Source organism: Eucyclogobius newberryi, unplaced genomic scaffold (assembly GCF_026437365.1).
Source record: "Eucyclogobius newberryi isolate DKJ021-1_F unplaced genomic scaffold, fEucNew1.0.hap1 SCAF_123, whole genome shotgun sequence".
NCBI lineage: Eukaryota > Metazoa > Chordata > Actinopteri > Gobiiformes > Gobiidae > Eucyclogobius > Eucyclogobius newberryi.
The window spans coordinates 166269-180162 of NW_027315750.1; the positions used below are offsets into that span (position 1 = coordinate 166269).

The window sequence follows — 13894 nt, forward strand, 5'->3', positions numbered from 1 at the left end:
AGTTTATTCTTAAAGATCATCCAGTCCCACAAAATAAAGTTATAATGAAAAGGACAATATCTGAAAAATCTATCTCAAAATTCAAAGAAATAATAGAGCCAATATTCAGTGACATGTCATGTGATCCTGCTGAGAACAGCTTTAGTCCCAGTTTAAGTGATCAATTTGTCGACTTGACCATGAATTCTCTGAAGTCTGCTCTTGACGTTGTCGCGCCGTTAAAACAGAAGGTCATTAGGCCAAAGCGCCTCCCCATGGTACAACCAAGAACTGCGTTCACATAAACAAAGAGTTAGAAAGTTAGAGGGATTATTTCGTCGCTCTCACACCGAAGAATCCCTAAAAGCATGGAAAAGTTGCCTGCTGTCCTATAAGCAGGCTCTGCGTAAGGCCCAAACCAGATATTATTCAAATCTAATAGAAGTCAACAAAAGTAACACTAAATTCCTTTTCAGCACTGTAGCTAGGCTAACAAACTGTCACAGTGCAGTAGAGCCTTCAATCCCAGCTACACTAAGCTCTGATGATTTCCTCCTATTTTTTAACAATAAAATAAAAACAATCAGAGATAAATTAGATGAAATTACCCCCGCTATTAGCCCTGAACTAGCCCAAGCTGTAAATCTAACGTCCCATATAAATCCACCTGTAAACTTAGAAAGGTCCACAGCTGTTGATCAAGCAGAGATAACTTCAGCCATTATGTCCTCTAAAAGCTCAACTTGTGTCCTAGACCCCATTCCAAGCAGACTCCTCAAAGACATTCTCCCCTGAATTATAGACCCTATTCTTAATATAATAAATACTGAAACTGCACTAGTTAAAGTCACAAATGATTTGTTATTAGCCGCTTACGATGGACTGGTCTCAATCCTGGTTCTGTTGGACCTCAGCGCAGCGTTTGACACCATCGACCACAACATTCTACTGCAGAGGTTAGAATGTGATGTAGGTGTCGGAGGAACAGCCCTCAGCTGGTTTAAATCCTATCTATCTGATAGGTTCCAATTTGTTAATGTAAACCAGAGCTCCTCACCATGCTCTAAAGTAATTTACGGTGTGCCACAGGGTTCGGTACTCGGTCCAATTCTGTTTACTCTTTATATGCTGCCATTAGGCAACATTATCATAAAGCAAGTGTAGCCTCCAGTTCTACTGTAAGAAACCTTGGAGTCTTATTTGACCAGGAGCTCTCATTTAAAGCTCATATAAATCAAGCTTGTAAAACAGCCTATTTCCATTTGCGCAACATAGCCAAAATCAGAAGAATCCTGCCTAAAAGTGATGCCGAAAAACGTATCCATGCATTTGTAACAACTAGATTAGACTACTGTAACTCCCTGCTTGCAGCGTGTCCTAAAAGCTCCATAAAAAGCTTTCAACTGGTTCAAAATGCAGCAGCAAGATTACTAACAGGAACAAAAAGAAGAGAACACATTACGCCGGTGCTGAAGTCTCTTCACTGGCTCCCCGTCGAGTTTAGAATCAAATTCAAAATTCTACTCTTGACCTACAAAGCCATAAATGACATGGCCCCATCCTACCTCAAAGATGTTATAGAACCATATCATCCAAACAGAGCTCTTCGCTCTCAGAATGCCGGCCTTCTGGTGGTCCCAAGAGTCTCTAAAAGTACTGTAGGAGGTAGAGCGTTTAGCTACCAAGCTCCTGTGTTATGGAATCAGCTACCGACCCATGTTAAATATGCTGACACAGTCTCTTCATTTAAGTCCAGGCTTAAAACGTTCCTCTTCGAAATCGCTTATGGTCAGACTAGTTAGGAACAGAAACATAAACCCACAGCTTTAGCTACGCTGCCCTAGGAGTAACTATGCTGGGGGAAGTATGACAGCTTGAGCTCTGTCCTCTTCTTCTGACTACTTATGCTATCAAACAATATTTATTTTTTGATTCCACTTGCAAACTGTTCACCGCCTTCTTTTTCTTTCTCTCACTCCTGAGGACCTGTGGACCCAGATGCCCCTCCCCTGGTGAAGTGGTCCCTGCCCTGTGTGGACGATCCCTCATCTGCCTGAAGAGTGGGTCCAGCTCGCCACCGACGGTCCCTCATCTGCCTGAAGAGTGGGTCCAGTTCGCCTCAGTCGGTCCCTCATCTGCCTGAAGAGTGGGTCCAGTTCGCCTCAGTCGGTCCCTCATCTGCCTGAAGAGTGGGTCCAGTTTGCCTCAGTCGGTCCCTCATCTGCCTGAGGAGTGGGTCCAGCTCCAGTCTCCCTCGTGTCCGTCTGTCCGTCTGTGAGAGTCGGATCTCTCCTTCACTGGAACTCCTCCAGGTTTCTACGCTTTTTTCCCAAAGAGGTTTTTTTTTTTGTAGTTTTTCCTGGCCGAGAAGGAGAGTCTAAGGACAGAGGACCCTGGGACATCGTCCCACGCCACCACAGACATTGTCTGACTCCCTTGCCACCACAGACATTGTCTGACTTCATCGCCACCACAGATATTGTTGATTCATTTCTCCCTGTGGCCCTCAGAGGCAACTGTTGTTGTGATTTTGGGCCTTACAAAAATAAATTGATTTGATGATTTGATTTGATTTGAAATGCGCTTTCTATGTTCACATGCTGAAATCTGGGGATGAACCAGGGACTTCTAGATCTTCAGTCTATCGCTCTGCCAAATGAGTTATTTTGGTAAGGACAGCTGGTGGGTTCATGTCTTAAACAGGAACCTACTTATACACCCCAAGCATTTGATATTTGCTGAATGCCAATGAAACTGCATGTGCACAATCTCTCTAGGTAACTTTGCTGTGGGTTGGTTATCAATCTGATATGATTTAAAACACACATTCAAGGGTGTTTTTTTACGTAGGGGGACCATGTGAAGATTGTTTTGTCATTCCACCCCAAATTCTGTCAACAAGTCGGCAGAAGTTATTAAAAGTTGGTTTGATAACTGTAAAGAGTCTAAAATTCCTGGGAGGTATACCATATAAGCATTTGTGAAGACCTTTTTTCCACATCAAATTTTACAGTTCCTCAACCACACATAAAGAGGCGCCTGAACACGGACTTGAACCCCGGACACTCAGATTAAAACTCTGATGCTCTACGGCCTAAGCTATCCAGGCTCTGGGATGAGAGCATCATATGGCAATAGCATACAATACATACATTGGCCATTAATTCACCTTAGCCAGCACAAAAGCCCAGAGGCAGCCATGAAGACATGTGAAGAGGATCCATTGCGTTGTCAGCACAGGCAAATAAATGAACCATTTTATTGTCACGTTAGGCCCTGGTCAGCGTTGGACAGTACACATTCGTAGTCTGGCAAAGTCAGGATGGCTGAGCGGTCTAAGGGCTGTTTCCGAGTCCCACTTCTAACAGGCATAATCTTGTGCATTATGGAAAATTAAGGAGAGACAGGTCGTGTAACATTGTACAAAGGGACACCACTTGGACACCAATGTTCTAAAAAGAAAAATACCTACCCTTGCTCTGACATTACTTCAAATGGAACCACTTGTGCTTCTTCATGCTCCTCATTTGGGTTGTCTTGTCAAAAATAGGAATTGTACTGCAGCAATCATGACTCATGTTCCAAGTTTTATTTCCAATTAGACCTCAACAAGAGGCACTGTCTGTCTGCAATTCACAGAAAGTGCTTCATAGTTGGATTGTAGTTTTAGCTTCGCCCCCACTTGAATTGAATATTTTTGTATGGGTACTTTCTTTGTGTGTGAGTATTTTTCATTCTGATCATTTTTGAACTCATTTTTGATCAATGAGTTCATTTCTATACAGCTACTTTTTGCTAAGGTAACATTTTGATCCAAGTCGTGTCTACCCTTGCCCTCATGTGCTATGTCTGTGTGCATTTAATAGTGCAATTATTTGCAAAATTGCTTTTGATTTTCATATTTTTGCTAATAAATAAAAGTAGATCCTGATTACCTAGTCTTGATCAACGTTCATGTAGTTCCGCACCTTTATAATGTAGCTCCAATTTGAGCTATGTGAAAGACAGTTACACAAAGGACTTGCAAAACAAATAGTAGATTTACTCAACAGGGCAAATCAAAGAGAGCAGCCATGTAGAATGCAGGCACATGCTCTGTGGTTTCATTGTGTAGAGGTCATCACATCTGCTTTACACGCAGAAGGTCCTGGGTTCAATCCCCAGTGAAACCAGCTGTGTGTTTCATGGAAACTCTCATTGACATTGAGCATGCGGTTGATGCTTTAAAGCTCCATGACTTTACTGGGCCCCTCTTGCATACTGACATAAAAGCTTCATCTGTTGAGCTCATATTGTGTTCAATAGCTACAGTGTAGCTTTCATTTTGTATCTTTCATTCAGTCCTCTAATTCTTTCAACAAGGTTTAAAGAAATGCACTTTCTATGTTCACATGCAGAAACCTGGGGATGAACCAGGGACTTCTAGGAACGTTATCTTCGAGATAAGGGAAATGTCCAAGGTGTCAGGGTCAAGGTAAACGTGTCTATGCTAATCTATATCAAAAAGAGGGAAAGTGAGAAGCTAAGGGAGGAGGAACAGCTGAGTTCTACCCAAATCACGCCACAAAAGAACCGCACACTGAACTCGGCTTACGATTTTGTAGAACTCGGTCCGGCTGGTCCTTGTCCGCGGACTAGATCCGTGGCGAGGCAGCGGCGTGGAGCGGTGTGGCGGGCGAAGGCAGTGGCGTGCCGCGATGTCCGTGACACGGGGCGGCAGCGGTGGCGCGAGGTGGCGCGTGGCGATGTCCGGGAGTTCCTTAGCGGTAGAACGCTTCAGCGGCGTGTTAGCTCCTCACGCGGCCTTTACTCAGATGAGAACGTAGCGCTGATCCACGTAAACGGCGTAGATTACTTCAAAAATAGGAGAAGCGAAGTAGAAAAGAAAGTCTCTGTCCGGTTTAGCGCTTAAGCTTAGTTCCAGGTGTTTCCAGGTGTTTTCAGAGTTCAGGGGGGCGATGAGGCTGGCCTAGTCTTGTCGACCCACGTGGCGGACGCTTTGTTGAGACAAAGGAAAAGTAAACAGGCTCGTCCGTGGAGACGGCTTCAAAGAGATAGACAAAGGCTTGAACAAAAAAAAAAGAAGAAGAGAGCAAGAAGAGAAGAGAGGAGAAGAGAGCGTTCCAAGCTCGGAGCGTCTTTTTGTCACCTAGCGCCGCAGGGCACGCTGGGAGCGAAAGGGGCGGGCGCTACTGCGACGACACGTTAAACACTTTTGCCAGTTTGTGCACATTATTTCTTGAGGTAGATACATTTTACATCTTCGTTCACCTGTGATGGGCACTCGAGTTAAAGCATTGGGAATATAAAACCTTAAACAGTGGAAAAATACGTAACACAAGGTGAAACATGCGGTGTACGGAGTTGATTCGGACAAACATTCATGGCATAATCACATAAAACATAGTTTTCATCGGGGCGTCCTCCTGTAAGACTGTGGGGGAGAAGGTCTGTTATCGCCAAAGTCACAGCGGCTCCCTGCGGTGAGGGAGAGAGGGAGAAAGAAAACCCCCCAATGTTCAAAGAGAGATTTTCTGTTATCTGGCCGTGGAATGTCCATCTCCATTCCCCTACACTTGCAATGAGTTCAAATATAGGACAAACCGATTGTCAGGAGTGGGATTAGAACCCATTCCTCCACTTGTAGACCAAATTTGCTTACGCTTAGGTAGGAGTTTACCTTGACCCTGACACCTTGGACATTTCAGCGATGCTGACATTGAGCTCCCTTATCTCAAAGATAACGTTCCAAAAATCAGTACAAAGTAAATGCTTTGGCAACCTTACACTAGATGAAGTCTTTCCAATTATGTACAGTCCATATAAAGAGATGACTTAAACAGGTGATGAGAATTGAGTGAAATAGTTGAAATCTCCTTGTTACAGAGGGTTTAATTATTCTTCTTTCGGTTCCAACAGAAGAAAATTTATGACCAAGATTTCACGGGTTGTAATGGCAAGCAGTCCATAAAGCTTAAAATCAACTCCGCCCAACGTGGGGCTCAAACCCACGACCCTGAGATTAAGAGTCTCATGCTCTAACGACTGAGCTAGCCAGGCTGGCTGTCCAACAGTCAATAAAAGGTCATAATGAAAACCCAGAATTTTTCAGTTCCAAGTCTGGTAAATTAATCTGTCACTTTAATTTCTCAGTGAGTGGTCACAATTACAGTATAAGACATATGATACAGTTCACTCTGAATGTACTCAATGCTTTGACAGTACAGCATCTACGTAGTAGATTGGCCATCACATCACAATTCATCATTGGAAGTAACACTTAATTTGAAATCTTAAGCCAATACGACAATTTTCCATCCATTGTCACACATATGTGCTTGTAATTTAGGGTGTAAAAATGGCTTCCTTTCCAAAGGAATTTTTTTTTTTTTGTCAGGAGTGGGATTTGAACCCACGCCTCCATTCAGAGACCAGAATCCCCTGTGGTGAGGAAGGAGTTTACCTTGAGTCTGGCGCCTTAGACCGCTCGGCCATCCTGACACTTTATTTGTGTGAACTGTGAGTATACAGAATCAGATCCGTTATTACAGTAGCACAAATGACCGTACCTATACTTTGGTAAAAAAAACACATCAAACTGCTGTCTCTTTTTAAAGGAGTTTGATGTGGTTGTTGTCACATCAAACTACTGCGACCTTTAAAAGTCCACATCAAGCTAATGCTTCTTTTTAAAGTCTATTGCAATTGAGATGTCAGTCGAGAGCCGTAACAGCAGTAGTGCATCCAAGAAAGCTGTGTAGTGAATGGATATAGAACCTTTAGTGAAGCAGGAGCCAACAGGCTATTCACATCCTTGTGTAGGGTCTCAAACTACAGGTATTCAGTTTACGATTAAGGAAGATTTCTTAGCAGAAACGAGACAAGACGGGGCACCAGGGTAAAACCCAAAAAGCTAAGATACGGTCCTTAATCGCGCTCGTTAAAAGGTCTGAAGGGTGTTTCACGATTCAGGGACTTACGCATAGTCTAATCAAACAAACAATAGTCAATAACTCTTTCGTGTAGTTTATTTATCAAAAGGGCAATCAAAAAGGGCACCGGAGCAGAAATGCGCACAGGTAAATCACAGGTGATGTTATATCAGATTTAACAGCAGATTTCATGCAGATAATGTTAAACCAGGGTTTTGCCTTTGATAATCAAACGTGTCTATGCTAATCTATATCAAAAAGAGGGAAAGTGAGAAGCTAAGGGAGTAGGAACAGCTGAGTTCTACCCAAATCACGCCACAAAAGAACCGCACACTGAAGTCGGCTTACGATTTTGTAGAACTCGGTCCGGCTGGTCCTTGTCCGCGGACGAGATCCGTGGCGAGGCAGCGGCGTGGAGCGGTGTGGCGGGCGAAGGCAGTGGTGTGCCGCGATGTCCGTGGCGCGGGGCGGCAGCGGTGGCGCGAGACGGCGCGTAGAGCGGTGTGGCGGGCGAAGGCAGTGGCGTGCCGAGATGTCCGTGACGCGGGGCGGCAGCGGTGGCGCGAGGTGGCGCGTGGCGATGTCCGGGAGTTCCTTTGCGGTAGAACGCTTTAGCTGCGTGTTAGCTCCTCACGCGGCCTTTACTCAGATGAGAACGTAGCGCTGATCCACGTAAACGGCGTAGATTACTTCAAAAATAGGAGAAGCGAAGTAGAAAAGAAAGTCTCTGTCCGGTTTAGCGCTTAAGCTTAGTTCCAGGTGTTTCCAGGTGTTTTCAGAGTTCAGGGGGGCGATGAGGCTGGCCTAGTCTTGTCGACCCACGTGGCGGACGCTTTGTTGAGACAAAGGAAAAGTAAACAGGCTCGTCCGTGGAGACGGCTTCAAAGAGATAGACAAAGGCTTGAACAAAAAAAAAAGAAGAAGAGAGCAAGAAGAGAAGAGAGGAGAAGAGAGCGTTCCAAGCTCGGAGCGTCTTTTTGTCACCTAGCGCCGCAGGGCACGCTGGGAGCGAAAGGGGCGGGCGCTACTGCGACGACACGTAAAACACTTTTGCCAGTTTGTGCACATTATTTCTTGAGGTAGATACATTTTACATCTTCTTTCACCTGTGATGGGCACTCGAGTTAAAGCATTGGGAATATAAAACCTTAAACAGTGGAAAAATACGTAACACAAGGTGAAACATGCGGTGTACGGAGTTGATTCGGACAAACATTCATGGCATAATCACATAAAACATAGTTTTCATCTGGGCGTCCTCCTGTAAGACTGTGGGGGAGAAGGTCTGTTATCGCCAAAGTCACAGCGGCTCCCTGCGGTGAGGGAGAGAGGGAGAAAGAAAACCCCCCAATGTTCAAAGAGAGATTTTCTGTTATCTGGCCGTGGAATGTCCATCTCCAATCCCCTACACTTGCAATGAGTTCAAATATAGGACAAACCGATTGTCAGGAGTGGGATTAGAACCCATTCCTCCACTTGTAGACCAAATTTGCTTACGCTTAGGTAGGAGTTTACCTTGACCCTGACACCTTGGACATTTCAGCGATGCTGACATTGAGCTCCCTTATCTCAAAGATAACGTTCCAAAAATCAGTACAAAGTAAATGCTTTGGCAACCTTACACTAGATGAAGTCTTTCCAATTATGTACAGTCCATATAAAGAGATGACTTAAACAGGTGATGAGAATTGAGTGAAATAGTTGAAATCTCATTGTTACAGAGGGTTTAATTATTCTTCTTTCGGTTCCAACAGAAGAAAATTTATGACCAAGATTTCACGGGTTGTAATGGCAAGCAGTCCATAAAGCTTAAAATCAACTCCGCCCAACGTGGGGCTCGAACCCACGACCCTGAGATTAAGAGTCTCATGCTCTACCGACTGAGCTAGCCAGGCTGGCTGTCCAACAGTCAATAAAAGGTCATAATGAAAACCCAGAATTTTTCAGTTCCAAGACTGGTAAATTAATCTGTCACTTTAATTTCTCAGTGAGTGGTCACAATTACAGTATAAGACATATGATACAGTTCACTCTGAATGTACTCAATGCTTTGACATTACAGCATCTACGTAGTAGATTGGCCATCACATCACAATTCATCATTGGAAGTAACACTTCATTTGAAATCTTAAGCCAATACGACAATTTTTCATCCATTGTCACACATATGTGCTTGTAATTTAGGGTGTAAAAATGGCTTCCTTTCCAAAGGATTTTTTTTATTTTTTTTATCAGGAGTGGGATTTGAACCCACGCCTCCATTCAGAGACCAGAATCCCCTGTGGCGAGGAAGGAGTTTACCTTGAGTCTGGCGCCTTAGACCGCTCGGCCATCCTGACACTTTATTTGTGTGAACTGAGTATACAGAATCAGATCCGTTATTACAGTAGCACGAATGACCGTACCTATACTTTGGTAAAAAAACACATCAAACTGCTGTCTCTTTTTAAAGGAGTTTGATGTGGTTGTTGTCACATCAAACTACTGCGACCTTTAAAAGTCCACATCAAGCTAATGCTTCTTTTTAAAGTCTATTGCAATTGAGATGTCAGTCGAGAGCCGTAACAGCAGTAGTGCATCCAAGAAAGCTGTGTAGTGAATGGATATAGAACCTTTAGTGAAGCAGGAGCCAACAGGCTATTCACATCCTTGTGTAGGGTCTCAAACTACAGGTATTCAGTTTACGATTAAGGAAGATTTCTTAGCAGAAACGAGACAAGACGGGGCACCAGGGTAAAACCCAAAAAGCTAAGATACGGTCCTTAATCGCGCTCGTTAAAAGGTCTGAAGGGTGTTTCACGATTCAGGGACTTACGCATAGTCTAATCAAACAAACAATAGTCAATAACTCTTTCGTGTAGTTTATTTATCAAAAGGGCAATCAAAAAGGGCACCGGAGCAGAAATGCGCACAGGTAAATCACAGGTGATGTTATATCAGATTTAACAGCAGATTTCATGCAGATAATGTTAAACCAGGGTTTTGCCTTTGATAATCAAACGTGTCTATGCTAATCTATATCAAAAAGAGGGAAAGTGAGAAGCTAAGGGAGTAGGAACAGCTGAGTTCTACCCAAATCACGCCACAAAAGAACCGCACACTGAAGTCGGCTTACGATTTTGTAGAACTCGGTCCGGCTGGTCCTTGTCCGTGGACGAGATCCGTGGCAAGGCAGCGGCGTGGAGCGGTGTGGCGGGCGAAGGCAGTGGTGTGCCGCGATGTCCGTGGCGCGGGGCGGCAGCGGTGGCGCGAGACGGCGCGTAGAGCGGTGTGGCGGGCGAAGGCAGTGGCGTGCCGAGATGTCCGTGACGCGGGGCGGCAGCGGTGGCGCGAGGTGGCGCGTGGCGATGTCCGGGAGTTCCTTTGCGGTAGAACGCTTTAGCTGCGTGTTAGCTCCTCACGCGGCCTTTACTCAGATGAGAACGTAGCGCTGATCCACGTAAACGGCGTAGATTACTTCAAAAATAGGAGAAGCGAAGTAGAAAAGAAAGTCTCTGTCCGGTTTAGCGCTTAAGCTTAGTTCCAGGTGTTTCCAGGTGTTTTCAGAGTTCAGGGGGGCGATGAGGCTGGCCTAGTCTTGTCGACCCACGTGGCGGACGCTTTGTTGAGACAAAGGAAAAGTAAACAGGCTCGTCCGTGGAGACGGCTTCAAAGAGATAGACAAAGGCTTGAACAAAAAAAAAAGAAGAAGAGAGCAAGAAGAGAAGAGAGGAGAAGAGAGCGTTCCAAGCTCGGAGCGTCTTTTTGTCACCTAGCGCCGCAGGGCACGCTGGGAGCGAAAGGGGCGGGCGCTACTGCGACGACACGTTAAACACTTTTGCCAGTTTGTGCACATTATTTCTTGAGGTAGATACATTTTACATCTTCTTTCACCTGTGATGGGCACTCGAGTTAAAGCATTGGGAATATAAAACCTTAAACAGTGGAAAAATACGTAACACAAGGTGAAACATGCGGTGTACGGAGTTGATTCGGACAAACATTCATGGCATAATCACATAAAACATAGTTTTCATCTGGGCGTCCTCCTGTAAGACTGTGGGGGAGAAGGTCTGTTATCGCCAAAGTCACAGCGGCTCCCTGCGGTGAGGGAGAGAGGGAGAAAGAAAACCCCCCAATGTTCAAAGAGAGATTTTCTGTTATCTGGCCGTGGAATGTCCATCTCCATTCCCCTACACTTGCAATGAGTTCAAATATAGGACAAACCGATTGTCAGGAGTGGGATTAGAACCCATTCCTCCACTTGTAGACCAAATTTGCTTACGCTTAGGTAGGAGTTTACCTTGACCCTGACACCTTGGACATTTCAGCGATGTTGACATTGAGCTCCCTTATCTCAAAGATAACGTTCCAAAAATCAGTACAAAGTAAATGCTTTGGCAACCTTACACTAGATGAAGTCTTTCCAATTATGTACAGTCCATATAAAGAGATGACTTAAACAGGTGATGAGAATTGAGTGAAATAGTTGAAATCTCATTGTTACAGAGGGTTTAATTATTCTTCTTTCGGTTCCAACAGAAGAAAATTTATGACCAAGATTTCACAGGTTGTAATGGCATGCAGTCCATAAAGCTTAAAATCAACTCCGCCCAACTTGGGGCTCGAACCCACGACCCTGAGATTAAGAGTCTCATTCTCTACCGACTGAGCTAGCCAGGCTGGCTGTCCAACAGTCAATAAAAGGTCATAATGAAAACCCAGAATTTTTCAGTTCCAAGACTGGTAAATTAATCTGTCACTTTAATTTCTCAGTGAGTGGTCACAATTACAGTATAAGACATATGATACAGTTCACTCTGAATGTACTCAATGCTTTGACATTACAGCATCTACGTAGTAGATTGGCCATCACATCACAATTCATCATTGGAAGTAACACTTCATTTGAAATCTTAAGCCAATACGACAATTTTTCATCCATTGTCACACATATGTGCTTGTAATTTAGGGTGTAAAAATTGCTTCCTTTCCAAAGGATTTTTTTTTTTTTTTGTCAGGAGTGGGATTTGAACGCCTCCATTCAGAGACCAGAATCCCCTGTGGCGAGGAAGGAGTTTACCTTGAGTCTGGCGCCTTAGACCACTCGGCCATCCTGACACTTTATTTATGTGAACTGTGAGTATACAGAATCAGATCCGTTATTACAGTAGCACAAATGACCGTACCTATACTTTGGTAAAAAAACACATCAAACTGCTGTCTCTTTTTAAAGGAGTTTGATGTGGTTGTTGTCACATCAAACTACTGCGACCTTTAAAAGTCCACATCAAGCTAATGCTTCTTTTTAAAGTCTATTGCAATTGAGATGTCAGTCGAGAGCCGTAACAGCAGTAGTGCATCCAAGAAAGCTGTGTAGTGAATGGATATAGAACCTTTAGTGAAGCAGGAGCCAACAGGCTATTCACATCCTTGTGTAGGGTCTCAAACTACAGGTATTCAGTTTACGATTAAGGAAGATTTCTTAGCAGAAACGAGACAAGACGGGGCACCAGGGTAAAACCCAAAAAGCTAAGATACGGTCCTTAATCGCGCTCGTTAAAAGGTCTGAAGGGTGTTTCACGATTCAGGGACTTACGCATAGTCTAATCAAACAAACAATAGTCAATAACTCTTTCGTGTAGTTTATTTATCAAAAGGGCAATCAAAAAGGGCACCGGAGCAGAAATGCGCACAGGTAAATCACAGGTGATGTTATATCAGATTTAACAGCAGATTTCATGCAGATAATGTTAAACCAGGGTTTTGCCTTTGATAATCAAACGTGTCTATGCTAATCTATATCAAAAAGAGGGAAAGTGAGAAGCTAAGGGAGGAGGAACAGCTGAGTTCTACCCAAATCACGCCACAAAAGAACCGCACACTGAAGTCGGCTTACGATTTTGTAGAACTCGGTCCGGCTGGTCCTTGTCCGCGGACGAGATCCGTGGCGAGGCAGCGGCGTGGAGCGGTGTGGCGGGCGAAGGCAGTGGTGTGCCGCGATGTCCGTGGCGCGGGGCGGAAGCGGTGGCGCGAGACGGCGCGTAGAGCGGTGTGGCGGGCGAAGGCAGTGGCGTGCCGAGATGTCCGTGACGCGGGGCGGCAGCGGTGGCGCGAGGTGGCGCGTGGCGATGTCCGGGAGTTCCTTTGCGGTAGAACGCTTTAGCTGCGTGTTAGCTCCTCACGCGGCCTTTACTCAGATGAGAACGTAGCGCTGATCCACGTAAACGGCGTAGATTACTTCAAAAATAGGAGAAGCGAAGTAGAAAAGAAAGTCTCTGTCCGGTTTAGCGCTTAAGCTTAGTTCCAGGTGTTTCCAGGTGTTTTCAGAGTTCAGGGGGGCGATGAGGCTGGCCTAGTCTTGTCGACCCACGTGGCGGACGCTTTGTTGAGACAAAGGAAAAGTAAACAGGCTCGTCCGTGGAGACGGCTTCAAAGAGATAGACAAAGGCTTGAACAAAAAAAAAAGAAGAAGAGAGCAAGAAGAGAAGAGAGGAGAAGAGAGCGTTCCAAGCTCGGAGCGTCTTTTTGTCACCTAGCGCCGCAGGGCACGCTGGGAGCGAAAGGGGCGGGCGCTACTGCGACGACACGTAAAACACTTTTGCCAGTTTGTGCACATTATTTCTTGAGGTAGATACATTTTACATCTTCTTTCACCTGTGATGGGCACTCGAGTTAAAGCATTGGGAATATAAAACCTTAAACAGTGGAAAAATACGTAACACAAGGTGAAACATGCGGTGTACGGAGTTGATTCGGACAAACATTCATGGCATAATCACATAAAACATAGTTTTCATCTGGGCGTCCTCCTGTAAGACTGTGGGGGAGAAGGTCTGTTATCGCCAAAGTCACAGCGGCTCCCTGCGGTGAGGGAGAGAGGGAGAAAGAAAACCCCCCAATGTTCAAAGAGAGATTTTCTGTTATCTGGCCGTGGAATGTCCATCTCCAATCCCCTACACTTGCAATGAGTTCAAATATAGGACAAACCGATTGTCAGGAGT

General features: G+C 44.8%; 6 non-coding genes across 6 annotated transcripts; 1 reads left to right on the forward strand and 5 right to left on the reverse strand.

Moving 5' to 3' along the window:
- Window positions 1-4078: 4078 nt before the first annotated feature.
- Window positions 4079-4151, forward strand: trnav-uac (transfer RNA valine (anticodon UAC)). Its single transcript has one exon. It is a non-coding gene; the product is annotated as a tRNA-Val (tRNA).
- A 1815-nt stretch (window positions 4152-5966) lies between these two features.
- trnak-cuu (transfer RNA lysine (anticodon CUU)) lies at window positions 5967-6039 on the reverse strand. Its single transcript has one exon. It is a non-coding gene; the product is annotated as a tRNA-Lys (tRNA).
- Window positions 6040-6370: 331 nt separating this feature from the next.
- Window positions 6371-6480, reverse strand: trnal-caa (transfer RNA leucine (anticodon CAA)). Its single transcript has 2 exons — window positions 6443-6480; window positions 6371-6416 (listed from the first exon to the last, which is right to left on the reverse strand). It is a non-coding gene; the product is annotated as a tRNA-Leu (tRNA).
- Window positions 6481-8733: 2253 nt separating this feature from the next.
- On the reverse strand, window positions 8734-8806 carry trnak-cuu (transfer RNA lysine (anticodon CUU)). The gene has a single exon. It is a non-coding gene; the product is annotated as a tRNA-Lys (tRNA).
- Window positions 8807-9140: 334 nt separating this feature from the next.
- trnal-caa (transfer RNA leucine (anticodon CAA)) lies at window positions 9141-9250 on the reverse strand. The gene is made up of 2 exons: window positions 9213-9250; window positions 9141-9186 (listed from the first exon to the last, which is right to left on the reverse strand). It is a non-coding gene; the product is annotated as a tRNA-Leu (tRNA).
- Window positions 9251-11500: 2250 nt separating this feature from the next.
- Window positions 11501-11573, reverse strand: trnak-cuu (transfer RNA lysine (anticodon CUU)). The gene has a single exon. It is a non-coding gene; the product is annotated as a tRNA-Lys (tRNA).
- Window positions 11574-13894: the final 2321 nt, after the last annotated feature.